The 14,681-nt window shown below is 42.8% G+C and overlaps 1 long non-coding RNA gene across 1 annotated transcript in view; it reads right to left on the bottom strand.

The window, feature by feature from the left end:
• Positions 1–9,428: 9,428 nt before the first annotated feature.
• The window catches only part of LOC124237130 (uncharacterized), a 170,434-nt gene continuing 165,181 nt past the window's right edge, over positions 9,429–14,681 (bottom strand). The window contains exon 3 of the long non-coding RNA XR_006887945.1: positions 9,429–9,700. This is a non-coding gene — a long non-coding RNA (uncharacterized LOC124237130). The remainder of the gene's footprint in view (positions 9,701–14,681) is intronic.

Below are 14,681 nucleotides of genomic sequence, written 5' to 3'. Positions count from 1 at the left end.
CTAAAATCCTCAAGGCTCCTTCGATTTGGATGATATTCTCCTCTCAGCCTCCATCTTTCCAGACTGAGAGTATTTCTCCTGTCTTCCTGTGGCAGGTCGCCCTTCTTCTTCATCATTATAGATGTCCTTCTCCCAAGCAGGTCTTTCATACTTCCTGAAAGTTCTGTAACTGAAACTGCCCACTACGTTCCAGCCACAGATTCTGAGCTGGCAGATTTAATTGGCAAGGTTGGCAGAGAAGTGAAAAACTAAAGAGGCCATGAGAGTCGACTCCCTCAAGCCTGACAAGAGGGGAATCAAAGTCAGAGAGAGGAGATGAGACGGCTCGTCCTGCCTTCCTCCAGCTTGTTCAGGGCACACTCTGTTTTCTTCCGTTTAAACAAAGGGCATTCTCCCATTCTGCCAAGGCTCAGAATACTTTCCTGGGATCTAGCCCAGGGCATGGCCCCACTACTCAGTAGGTAGGGAGTGACTTCTGCCAAGTCACTTAACCACCCCATCTCAAGTTCCTCATCTGTAAAATTGGGATAATATTTCTCAACCGACATCCCAGGTTCCTAGCGATAAATATTAATGTCCGTAGAGGGCTTTGAGATCCCGGGGTGAAGGATGCAGCAGAGTGTTATTTTTATGACGTTGCAGCTTCCATAAAGCATCAAATTCAATGAGAAAGAGGAGAGAGGGGGCACTGGGCTGGAACCAAGAATAATGCAGGCAGATGCTGTTTGAGCTTCCCCCTACTGCTAATGCATCTCGACAGTCACCTGCCAGTCTGCTGTTATTCCAGTCCCAAGGCTTTCATTTTTACTGGTGACCTCTTTCAGTGCTCCCCATCCCCCTCTTGCAAGTGTCGGAATCCCTATTTAGCATCATATTAATATGGAACTTCATAACACTGATATGGATCTGTGTATTACAAACATCAGGGGGCCCGCCTGGCAGTCTGCTGGCATCAACATGCTACTCAGCAGGGAATCTGTGTTCGAGACTCTGGAGTGGGCCAGCCTTCTGGAGCTGGCCAGACGCCCACATCCAAACTGCCCAAGCAGCACCTCCCCTCCCTCCCTCTCCTCCCAGGAGAGGCTTTCCAGGCCCCCAGGCACCAAAAAGAAGTGAAGACTACTGTGACCAGAAAAGAAGCTGATTTTATCTGGGGATAAAAAGTTTAGAAGAGGAATCCAATAAGGACAAAGAATTGGGAAGATAACTCAATGGTAACAAGAAAGAAGGGGAGAGGGTTGTTACAGTGTGGTGCCCTGGTTCACTAACAAGTCAGTGGCCATTCATTCTTGTTGTGCCCAGAAAGCCTGTGGAGACTGGGTGAAGTGGAGGAGACCAGCAGGGCCTGCTACCGTGTAGGGCTCAGTGACAATGAGTCCTTTGCTAATTGCAATAGTTCCATTGCTTGGCATGTGGACCACAGGCCGAGAGGGAAAGAGTCAAGGAGAGCAAGGCATGGGACTGACTCTCCCAGTCATTGCCTTGACGTGGGTGGGTGACTCAGAGCTGTCCCAAGAGTTGGCAAACCAGGACAATCAGATCTAGCTAGTTGTCAGAGAGCAGAGGGCAGAAGCTGGGGTTAGGAGAAGATACCGTGGAGCTAGTTTCTGCCTGAAAATGTGACAAAAAGCCCACTCGAGATGCTCATATACATACACACAAGGCAACTGTCCTCTCCCACATGCCCCTCCACTGCCTCTCGTCCTTTCGTAACAACCCTCCTCCTTCAAAATGCCCTCTGCACTTTCCTTTTTTTCAAATTTCATCTACATAAAACATTGTCCTTTCTGGATTTTTTAAGTGCCAACATGTACACCTTGCTAACTATGAAATGACTGCCCATCTTCACTTTTCCTTTCCTAACTGCCCCTCATGGGCCTCACATGCAATCCAGGTTAGCGGATGTTGGGGTTCAAAAATAAAGATGATCACTCTATAACAAAAAGGTTTTGGGGACTTTGTCCTAGTGTATCATTAAGAAAGCTGTTCATCAAGTCCTTTAAAGAATGGATTCAGGGACATCTTACAACCTGCTTAGGGGGAACGTTTATTCCCCATTTGTCTTGTTTCCATGAGGGAAAGTGTCATTTAGAGTAACACTGTTGACCTCCCTTCACCCCAGGGTAGGAGAAGGGACTTACTTAATTAGCAAGTTTGGAAGAGGAACACAAACTGGGTAACTCAGTTCCTTCTGGGTCTTCTCACCAGAACCTGCCTACCAGCATCTGCTCCCCCATGCAGGAGTCTTTCTCTGCCAGTATTGCACTGACCAGTTTAATCCTGGTGTGCAGGCATTAGAAAGCCTTTTCCCCACAAAGCTATACCATATCTTTCATTCAGACTTTTATCAACAATAGCACTGACATTCTGATCTTTAGCTAATTGCCTCCTGTGCCTACCTAACTCAGGTGGAGAAGCTATCCCCAAAAAACCCCAATGTAGCCCAGCTTGTTCTCTGTTTTGCAATGGCCTAAGGTAGCTAAGAAAAGGGATGCATTTAACAGAATCCACACCTTTCTTCTGCTGGACTGCTAGTAGGCCAATTTAGTGGTATAGTTAGTCCCTGTTGAGAATGGCCCCTGGTCTGAAGAAAGAGTATCACCAGGAGGAACTGCTCCAACAGGAAACACCTATTGAGGGTTTACTCTAGGTCAGGCCTTGAGCCGAGGCCTTCATGTGCATGAACTCCTTGACTCCTCAAGAAGGCACTATGAAGTCTGAAAAAATTGCCTTCCCTTGGCTACAGGTGAGGAAAGCAAGACCTGAGGAGGTTATGAAGCCAGTAAGAGAAAAGGCCAAAAGCCAACACCAATCTTACGAGTCCGTTTGTACATCTGTTAGTTCGTCACACATTTCCTGAGGGACCACTGTGTGCTGTGCCCTCTGCCGGACAAAGGAAACCCAGACAGAAATCAGTGCCCTCCATTCCTACCCAGAAGCTCTGGGGGAGCTTGCCTGTCAGATTCCTACCATCTCTGGAATCAGAAATTTGATTTCCAATGCAAGTGGACTTCAGCCTCCGGTTTCCACAAAATCTCAAACTGCTGCTTCACCTCTCTTTGTCTTTGGCCTCCTCGGGTGCCAACCGAAGCTTTCTGCTGAGCACCTCCGTCACAGGGGTCCGCCAAGACTCGGTACTGACAGAGCCACACAAGGGAGGATGACGGAAGCCCAGTCCTGAGCTTGGGGAAAATTGGGTGGAAGGGTGTCTGGAAAATATGTGGAGTGAAAATCACCTTCCACAAACTATTGCCGAGTAAGTAAAAGAGCCATTTTTTTGTGTGGTGGTGGTGGTGGTGACTGTTTGCAAAAGATAAAATAAAATATTAATATTTAAAAATTTGTTTCAGCTGAAAGAGAGTTTTAAAAGTAGAATTATGACCCTCTGAAAAAGAGCTAACACAAATCTCTATTAGCATAATGGCACCAGAACGCTATCAAAGTCCTGTTAATGCAGCCCTCCGTCCGTCTCCGAATACCAGATAAATGGAGCAAGAATATCGTTCAGGGGTCTATTCTTCCATCAGTGAGAGGATAGTTTATATGCGGGGAGCACCCATTAGTGCTAATGGGAGCTACAGATGTAAATCCCCAGGCACTGGTCAGGGAAAAGGTCCCCTGGGATTTTCCGCCAGGAACCCATCCACTCTGATAGGTACTTGGGAGCCAGAAAATCCTTCCTCATTAGTCCAGCTCCACTCTAGGAGTGATTTGCAACCTCACCCCGAGTATGAGAGATTGAACTTGTCTTTCTTTGCCGTGACATCTATCGCCTCCCATGTTTTTTCCCTTTAGATACTGTGCCACCCAAACCTAGTCTAAGATAAATGCCATTTTAATTTGCTTTAGGCGGTGAAGGCCAACACACATTTCAGTGGAGAAAGTTATGTGTTTTAATTGCTTTATGAAGACATAGCATATGCCCTGACACAGTTAAATGATTAACAGATTACTCCAAATGCCTTTGGCATAGAATATCTATACGTTCATTAGCCAGAACAATTTATCTTCTTGATAAAACTAAAATTACTTATACAGCAGGTTTACTTTCCATGATTAATAAATGATAAAAATCTAAATTATCCATCTGAAATGTCTCTTTTTGGCCATTAATCTCACATTTATCAGCTTCTATAATACATATTAGCACTACAAAAATTCAATTTTCCAAGTATTTTAATTTGCTAAGAAAAACAAAATGCACTTAATGCCAAGAAGCAGCTCAATTACTAGGAAACTCTATAGTGATTCTGAAATAGGGAACAAAAAGAGAGAGTTAGCTTTAAATATGCTTTATAAAAACAGATAAACAAAATCTGTGGCATAGACAGGCATCAAAACACCCCCAAAGCATTCCCTCGCTTAAATGTCTTTCCAGTAGCAAGGCATCAGAATTAATGGAGAGTTTAGCATCCTTCTGTATGTGCTCAAAAGGACGAAACTAAGATCATGCTCAGACACAGAGCTGGGAACACAGCGATCCAGAATCTATCAAAGGTCAAATGTACCATCGCACGTGTCCAAGAAAGCGAGCTTCGGAGGCACAGGTTCAGCTTGAGGGGAAGCCTTGGGAATTAGATCCTTCTGTCAGCTTTTTTAAATGTTTAAGACCGTCTGTCCTCCAATTAAACTGATCAAGGGAACCCAGGCCAGTTTGTTAGCGACTCCGCTCTGGAGAACGCTCATTAAAAGTCCCGAGGCTGATTACCGACTCCGGGTCTCAGGCACTTCACTTCTGCTGTCAGCTGCTGATTTCTCTGAATTCCAACTGCCAGCATAACTGTGGAGGCTGAGCCGGGCTTCCCCCGCTGCCAGAAAAGGAGGAGAGAGACATCTGCCACTGTCCTGAGTCACCTGTTACTCACCTTGGTGACTCACTCTCTCTGAGGGGCCAGAACAGAACAGCTCCTGAAAGGGTATGTGTGTGCGTGTGCGTGGTGTGCCCACTCACTGTGTTTACAGATAGGTCCTGGGCCCTCCTGTGAAAGTGACACTCTACTAGGCACAGGGCATTTGGTGATGAGTAAAGAAAGCTCTGTTTTGCTCTCCAGGAAGCCACGGTTTAGTGAGGTGAACAAACTAATACAGAGGCAATTGCAGCACGATGTGATAAATGCCAAGGAAGGAATAAGTATGGGTTCTACATACATCTGATTCAGATTTTAAGAAAGGGGTAAGAAAGAAGCAGGATGTGCCTTCTGGAAAAGGTGACTGACAAGTTAACAGAAGATGGGAAGACTGTTCCAGTCTGAGGGAACTGTATATGCAAAAGTCCAGAGGCATGAGAGAGCCCTCAGTCACTCATCCGTTCACTCTTTCAACAATCATTTACTGAGCACCTACTATGGACTAGGCACTACCCTAGGGGGTAGGGATGCAGTGGGGTGTGACAGAACCAGCCCTGCCCTCACAGGGCTTACATTCCAGTGGACTTTAGGGAATTACAAATTCATTCTGTATGACTGGAGCACAGTGTGGGCACAAGGGATAAGAGCTGAGGCTGGAGAAATATGCATGGCTTAGTCTGTGTCACATTTAGGATTTGGACTTTACCCTGAGTGCCACTGTGTGTGTGTGTACATGTGCACACGTGTGCATATTGTGGGAGGCATGTGATATTACAACAGGACTCCCACAGACCTGGCCGGAATTGAAGTCGATGGAAAAGTTATGTAGTAATGTTTACCAAGTCATAACCTGGCCAAACTGCCTAGTGAGCAGCGTATCCTGCCCTGAAGGATGACACTAGTACTCTCCCTACACACCCAACTTTCTCTCACACCAGTCATCACTTCAAATCTTCTACTTCATCACAGCACTCTCCCCATGACACTCATGGTACTGCCATGGTACCTCACCCTGCCCTCCCGCCTTCTGATGATGCTGGATGCACTAGGACCACCTTCAACAACTGCGCTACAGTGAAATGAGCATGGAGTTAGGGTCAGATCTGCATTCCAATCTGTGCAAGGTGCTTGGTAATGATAGAAACCACCATACCTGGCATCTATTGAGCATCTAATACATGCCAGGCACTTGACATGCATTAACTCACTCAAACATCACAATAATGCTACCAAGGTAGGTACTATTATGATCTCCATTTTACAAAGAAAGAAATTAAGGCAAAGAAAGGTTCAGCATCTTGCATGTGGTCACCCAACTAGTAAAATGGTAGTTCCCAGAGCCAACCCCAGGAAATCTTAACCACTCAGCTACCCTACCTCTCTTAGATGCCATGGTTTCCTCAATGTCAAAGTGGATATAGTAATAATGATGTTTGGTAGGATTAAATGAGGCACTTCAGTGCCCAGCACAGTATACGCTCAAGAAATATTCATTTTGTCTGTCTGTCCCAACCCTCCCTGTTTCAGAGCCCAGATCAAATTGGTGCGTTCTCATGAAGTCTTTTCCAGACATTAGGTTTACATTGACATGTTCCTTCTTTGAAATCCCCTCCAGCTCAGAATATCTGCCATTAGTGTTGGCACTGGTGATACTGTTTTGTATCGTTATTGAATTATTTCAAGCGTTCTTGGTTTTTCCAATAACACTGCATGTTTTTTGGGCCAATAATGAGGTTTATGTCTTCTCCAGTATCTTCCCCAGAAGCGAGGGCATTGTCAAGGGCATGGGTTTTCAAAATGGGTTGGCAAAATAAACAAAAAGTAAATACTACAGGCATCCACATGGAATAAATAAATAAAATAAAAAAAACTAATTTTTAAATTAGTTGAGATATGAAGAATTTGTACATATCTCCACCCATCCTATAGATTCCAAGGAACTTACAGTGATATTCTAATCTTTTATTTAAATTCTCTTGTTTCCTTAAGTATCTATTTTCTTTTAATGTCCATAGGCAAGAATCCCCAGGTCAACAGAGGGAAAGAGGGGCTAATTGCTCAACAAATGTGAATGTGTGTATTCATTTTTTACTTTCTAAGGCATGAGATGCCCTCCTACACTCAAGTCAATGACTCTCGCTTAGGAGGAAGCTGGCACATTAATAAAATGCATAAACACTCTCTACCGGCAATAAATTTTAAGAATAATTGGCCCCATCACATCAAAGTTTACAAGTGGCTTTAGACCTCAAGCTCGATAAACTCTAAACTGGAGGCAAGGCCGTGTGGCTGAGCAGAAGGAACAATACATCTGGAGTCCGGTTTGGCTTTGAGTTATAGTTCCACCACTTTCTATCTGTGTGATTTCCCTGAGTGTCAGTCTGCCATCTGCATCCAGAGTTTTTTATGGAAGAAACTCGTCACCTTGAAAGCATGCCATTAGTATATGGTATTACTGTCATAAAAAGGGCCAGAAACCAATCAGACAGTGTAGGGATTAGGATATGAATTATACTAAGTATAATGAGGGATGTCAGTGACCAGTGAGGGACGTAGCCAAGCACTCTTCACTGAGTGCCCTTCTGGGGTTTGCTAGCAAAGGAGAGCCCCTCTGACATACGGGAGGAAATTAGAACCCAAAGGACACGTGGAAAGGTTTTCCCACCAGTGTGTACCCTACACAGAACTATATCAGAACGCAGAATGCACTTGAGAGCAACAAAAATCTTTAGAAGTGCTACACCTTAGTCACAATGGCAAACATATTCAGCAAATGGTCTGTAGATCGCAGTAAAGAACTCTCTTTGTTTTATCCACTGGACTGCTTTGTGGATCAGGAAATGGGGTATTAGAGTGAAAGATCACACACAGACCTTACTCTGTTTTCTGTCAAGGCCGCTGGTCTACGGAAAACAAAGCAAAACAGAGAGTTCTTAGATTCCGGAAACCACAAAATCAGGGAGAAAGAAAAGTAGCAGCTCCTCCCTCCTCGTTTGCTAGGACAGCAGAATCATTTCTTAAATGACAGACCCTAACCCTTTGTACGTCTAGCCCAGTGGTCAGCAAACCAGGGCACACAGGCCAAATCCAGCTGACCACCTGTTTTTGTACAGCCCATGAGAATGCTTTTTATATTTTTAAATGGTTGAAAACAACATTAAAAGAAGAATAGTATTTTGTGATGTATGAAAATTATATAAAATTCAAATGTCTGTGGCCATAAATAAAGTGTTATTGAACCACAGCCATACTCATTTGTTTATGTGTGGTCTGCAGCCCCTTCTGTGCTACAGCAGCAGAGCTGAGTAATTGCAACAGAGACCTTATGGTCAGCAAAGCCCCAAATATTTACCCTCTGGTCCTTTACAGAATAATTTCGCCAACCCCTTGTCTAGGCCAATTATGTTTTCTTTCAGTTTGTGAAACTGACCCAACTGGCCTAGCTGCTACCTGATCAAACAAACTCTTTCTGACCTTAAGACTAGGTTTCAAATGGGTCGGCCCCTGTTAAAGAGGGTTCCTAGAACTCCAGAACACTCTCTTCACTCTTGCGTCTAATTTACCATCACCACTTCCATGTACATACACAGCCCCTACACACACGTACATCCCAAATTCTGCTTTCTATTTCCTCAATCTTTATACTCTTGGATTTCCTCTATTACATTGTCTTCCACATTCCCTGAACCATCAATACTTGGTTTCCTCATCCAATGACAAACTGAAGGAACCATCAAGTATGGAAAGATATTACTGGAACTTACTATTAACATTGGAAAGCTCCTACCAAGTATTCTAATATTACATGGTTCCCTATATGAATAATGCTTTATTTTTTCTGTTCCAAAATGCCTGTTTCTTTCTTTTTTACTTGGCAAACTGGGTCAATTTTGTAGATACATTATAATCTTTGTAGGTACAGTATAATTTGGACTAGTCTCTAAATGACAAACGGTCCACTCCCATTGCATTCTTGTTAACTAGTATTTTAAAATAGTCTGTCTGAAGAACAGACCTAGTCTATCAGAGCACTATTTCAGGATGTGCCTGAATTGTGTTAAAACACATCTTGAGAAGCAGTATGGTAGACGGGAAAGGGCATCAGACCCACGTTTTGTCTCAGCGAGTGTCATCAACTAACTGTTTGACCTTGGACAAGTCACAGCACCTCTTTACATTTTGTTTTCTTCATTTATCATATAAGCGAGTTACGTTAGATCATGAGGAACTTTCGCATCCCCACATTTCCTAATTCTAGAAAGACAACTCACCCATGGATTCTAAGTAATTATTTAGCATCACATAAGAATTTGAAATATTAAACGGCAGTTTGAATCAGAGTATTTAAGTTTTTGTTTTGTTTTTTTATGGCCTGAAAAGCAAGAAGGGGTGATGGTATTTGCCACTAAGGAATAGGGCTCAAAGTGGGGAGAGGTGGGCCAACTGTTTTTCCTTACAAGTCCTTTTGAACAATAGTAAATAGTAAATAGTAAATAGTAAAAATAAAGAAAATATCATAAGCATATATTATTTTGATTTAATTTTAAACAATTTTTAAGTAAAGCTGGAAGGAACTTTACTTCCAATTCATATCTTGATTGATGAGGCTAGATATACTATTGAATTTTAGACATGCATACTGATTTTACACACATTTCCCAAGGGTCACTGACAGCAGCAAGTGGGGCTAAATGACCCTAAAGTCCCTTCCCATGCCAGACTCTATGCTTCTGCCTCCTCTCAAGTCTCTCATTTTCTCTCTGAACAATTCTCAGTTCCTGAGCAGCCTCCTCACTGGAAACTAGGCAGGTGGAAAGTTTCAACCTTTAAAGTTCATTTATGTTTGAGTTCTCCTAGAACAAAAAAGAAAAAAAACGATTAAAATAAAAATATTTTATTTCTTCAAAACCTCCAAAAATCATTTAAAACAGATCTCGTATGAGATTTATCCCTTTAGGCTAAAATAAAGCATTAGAGTTTTTTGTTAAGGGAAACATTCTCTCAAACTGAAAGAAAACAGAGCTGTAATGAAAATATGAATGCAGGCTTTGCAGTTGCAAGCATCAAATATAACATTAGAATTCTGTATTTGTGAATTGCTCTAATTTTATGTACATATATTATTCAATAAGAATAGCGTTTCTTTAGTTTTATAGATTTTTTCACTCATTTAATTGGTGATATAATTACTTGCTCTTATAAATCTGAAAATCAGGAATTCAAACACACACACACACAAAGAGAAACTTGATTCTTAATGGCTTAGCCATTTTTCCCAGTACATTGTCATCCCTTCAGTGGTAATCTACCGGCCTTGTGTACCCATTGATCAAAGATTTCTAAACTACCCTTCTTGAAAGGCACGTGCAAACTTCTCCAGGTAACCGCAAGCAGCCTCAACATTTTGAACCATGACTGTCTGAAAGTTCCCCGGTATTTTAAAAGGCTGAGGGTGATTCAGCCTTGCTCAGAGATGCTAGAGCAATTCAATGACTGCTGGACGGGCTCATGGGTGCCGGGGAGACAAAACCAGGTAGAAACATTGTCATGATGCAACTGCACAGGGAATTGTGGGCCAAGTGAGATCTGCTAAAGGAATGTCACCAGGTGGAAGTTCCTTAAAGCACTCAGTGTCACAATGAGTAATTGCGTTTAATCACAAATTTAAGTCCAGCTAGAGTTGTACTAAAGAGATGGATGAACAATAGCTCCAAGGACAGCATAGAGGCCCAGATGTCTTTTAAAATGCTCCCTGACATCTTCTTTCATTCAAGAGAGAAAGGTGATCCAGAAAACGTTTAGTTTTTCTGAGAAACAGGTTTCAGGGTATTCCAGTGAATGGTGGACTTTGTCCACAATAAAAATAGAGAGAAGCATGTGCGTGTGTGTGTGACACTACGTGTGAGCAAGGTAGGTGGAATGTTCACGGGAATCAAGAGGAGAAACATCAAGCATAGCAGGGAGCTTATGTTCACAAGCATTGCTCTTATTTCTGCTTTTCCTTCTCTTGAACCCTGACCCCTCTCTTAACTCACTCCTATTCCTGCAAATCCAAACTTCCAATAGCTGAAACCAATCTCAGGTGAAAATAGCCAACATGCTGTGAGCACCTACGAAGCGCAGGCTCTTTGTGGCTGGCAGTGAGATGATAATGACGACGATGATGATGATGATGACGATGTGATTTTCTTATTTAATCCTCACGGCTGCACTATGAGACAGCTACTATTATTATCATCATTTTACAGATGGGGAAACACAAAGGTTAGCACAAAGAGGCTAAGTAATTGTCAAGTTCTCACTGCTTCTAAGAGGTAGAGCCAGGATTTGGATCATTTAATGCTACTGACTGGGAGCTGGCCAGGTGGCATAGTGGTTAAGTTCGCGTGCTCTGCTTCGGCGGCCCAGGGTTTGCAGGTTTGGATTCCAGGTGCAGACCTAGCACCACTCATCAAGCCATGCTGGGCATCTCACATAAAATAGAGGAGCATCGGCACAGATGTTAGTGCAGCAACAATCTTCCTTAAGCAAAAAGAGGAAGATTGGCAACAGATGTTAGCTCAAGGCCAATCTTCCTCACAAAATAAAATAACAATGCTAAGGACTAGCATTAAACTGGCCTCTCCTCTTTAAGGCAATCACAAGGAATTGTTAGCCAACTGTGTGTCCCAGTTTGTGGAGTGTGAGTATGTTGGGGTAGAGGAGAGAAGGCGGGGAATGTCTGTGATGTCTTTGGACCCCTTGACATCACTGGGGGGTATCCAGTACCACAGCCACAGAGAGACATGGAGACAGCATTCAGCCTAGACGCCCAGATCCTCCTCCTCATCTGTGTAGAGGGTTTTGCAAAAGCTAATCACTACCAGAAGGAACAGTGGATGGGCCAGCAAACAATGGGAAGGGAGGATCCCAGCAAAGAGGATTTCCAGCATTAACTAGAAACACCTTGAAAAGAAAAGAAGTAACATTCCTCTCACATGGGGGAAGGAAAATGATAGCCTTTGGAGCCAGAAGGACCTGAGAAGACACTTCCTACCACTACCTGTGCGAGCTTGGACACCCTACAGAGAACCAACTTCTCCATCCTTCAGTTTCCTCATCTGTCACCGGGAATAATTATACAATTATGTTTGCAGGTTTGCCAAGAGAATTGATTGTAAACCACCACACACACACCAGCAGCTTATTACCTAAGCTGCCTTCTCCCTGATTTCCCAATTATTTCCTTCTTTATATCACCTTTCTCCATGAAAGTCATTTCTCCTGCTTGATCCTTTTCCCTCGATTCCCTCCCCTGATCTTTCTACTGTGAAATCAGCCTTGCTCTCCCATTCTTCTGCAGAATTCTCTGAAATTCTGGATAAAGTGTTCTCCCTGTGTAACTCCCACTGACTGAAAATATTTGCCCAGTGCAGTGGGAGGCAAATAATTGGATGCTTTGGTCCTTAAGCATCTGCCTGACCAAGCGTTTCCTACATCCCTCACTCTGCACAGACAGATGTTTGAGTTTTTTGAACCACAAGCATGAACAGAGGACAACGAATGGGAAGCTCCCACCTTTCCTAAGTGGCAGAGAGTGCTTTCCCTGAAAGCAGAAGGAAGATTCTCCTGGTACCCCTCACAGATTCCAGCTTTTCGCTCCAGAGACACCTAGGTAAGCCCTATGCATCCCCTCCCTCCTTTTCCAGTCCCAGAAGCCAAGTAGCAGTCTCAGGTGAGAGAGAGAAATGCAACATTTCCTTAGAGGGGAAGACAAATACTCCCCCCTTTGCAGAAAACCTCAGGTTTATATGAACCCATCTCCACCTCATATATCAGAGAGTAGGGCTTGTCATCGAATAATACATCATGTTTTAAAAATACTCTGTACCATCACTGGTGTGTTTCTTAAAAACAAAGAAATTGGCATCCGGGCCTCACATTATACAGCAAGCAACCTAGTGGTCCGTTCTGTTTCCTTGTGTAAATGTGTGATTGGTGATGGTCTCCACTGGAGTCACCTCTAAAGGCAAAGGAGCAAGGCCAAGCCTCCCACTTTTGCTTAACTGCTCAGAACTATCACCCGTGAAATTTTCAAATAATTCTCAAAACGACTTTCATATTGACCGATGTCCCATGAAGTATTCTGGAGATAACTGGAAGAAATAACAAATCTTATATCACTACTACCAGTTCTGCTCCCTTGTTAAATACCACTACCAGAGGTAGGGCCAGGTTCTAACCCATGCCAGCGGTTGGTGAAGGCATGAGACCTAAAACTGGTACCATGCCACTTTGGCTAGTTTCTCTCTACATATCTCCATCCTCCTTCTACACTTTTATGTCATAGTTCCCAACAGCATGTAATGTAATTTTAACAATACAAATACGTTTAGAAAGTATAATATTTGTAGTGGGTTACTGGGATCAACTGCTCCCCTGCTCCCTACCCCACAACAGTGTTTGCACTGCTGCCACAATCCTTAACCTGATTAAGCTCTTATATGAGCCAGGCACTGTATTCATCCCTCTAAATTCATTGTCTGATTTAATCTATGAGATACCCACTCTTTTTATTCCCTCTTTACAGATGAGAAAACCAAAGCTTGAATAGATGAAGTAGCTTGTCCAAGATCACACAGCTAATCAGTGGAAGAGTCAGCCCTCAAACCCGGATCCTGAGTAACGACACAGCCAGCCCCCCCAAATCACAATTTATATATTAATTCTACCTCTTCTTACAAAATAGTTTTCTTAACAGCACAATTCCTGCCTCTTAGAATGAAACTCACATGGAATACCTAATAAAAATCACTGGCTACCCATTTTAATTCAATACGAGTTTATGGAGAAAGGAACTTCCTGAAATTTGAATTTGTGGGAAGAGCCAGAGAAAGACAGAGGATATGTTTTGACAGACCTTTCTGCCACAGTTCAGCACCAAGTTTAGGGAGCCAGACAGCTAGGTTCTGGTTCTGGCTCTACCACGGGCTTGCTGTGAAATCTTGAACAAGTCATCCAACCCCTGGGCTCATTTCCTTGTTTGTAAATTATAACAGGCCTATCTAACCAGATTGTTGCATCTGATATTATCTGCTGACTCCAAATGGAAGGGGAGAATTACAACTTACCTCACCCCAATCCACACATAGACTTCCTCTCCCTTCATCCTCCCAATATAGCTATTTCACAGGGGGTTTTTTGTTAAATAAATAATATCTATGTTATGATAAGTATTTTAGATTTTGTTCACTGCTGAGCTCTGTGATGTCTCATAATTAAATTTTCTTTTTTACATACATTTTTGTTTGCCCTAGAGTTAATAATTGTCTTAATGTTTTTACTTGCTTTTTCCTGACCCAATGAGAAATTCTTTGTCAGAGCTAAAACATACCTCTAAATACGTTCAAACTCATCAGACAACTGATCCATTCCATTTCTTTCTGGGAGGCATCCCACCAGGAGCCCTTAATCCTCTTGCTCTGACTGGCTTCTCTTCAGGCATTCACTTAGCTGACATCCTAGAGCTCTCTTTTGTCATCACCTCAGGAATATCCTTTGCCTCTTTGGGTTTGGACCTCTTATTTCCTGGAACTCATATCTTCTTTCTTGTTTTACTCTCTTGTTTTTATGGAGCACATCCTTTAGTAACTTTCTGAGCTACTTGTAAAGACCTTGCAATATAAAAATATTTTGTTCTGCTCCAAAATTTGATCAACTTTACATTCACTATCTTAGTTAATCCTATGAGATGCCTACTAGTTTTACTCCCATGGCAGTGAGAGGCAGTAGCTGGATATTGACTTCTAGGTTGACAATCAGTCAAAATTTTTAATACAATACTCTATTCTTTTC

This window comes from Equus quagga, chromosome 3, assembly GCF_021613505.1.
Source record: "Equus quagga isolate Etosha38 chromosome 3, UCLA_HA_Equagga_1.0, whole genome shotgun sequence".
Classification (NCBI taxonomy): Eukaryota; Metazoa; Chordata; class Mammalia; order Perissodactyla; family Equidae; genus Equus; species Equus quagga.
This window is presented reverse-complemented; position numbering and strand designations above follow the sequence as displayed.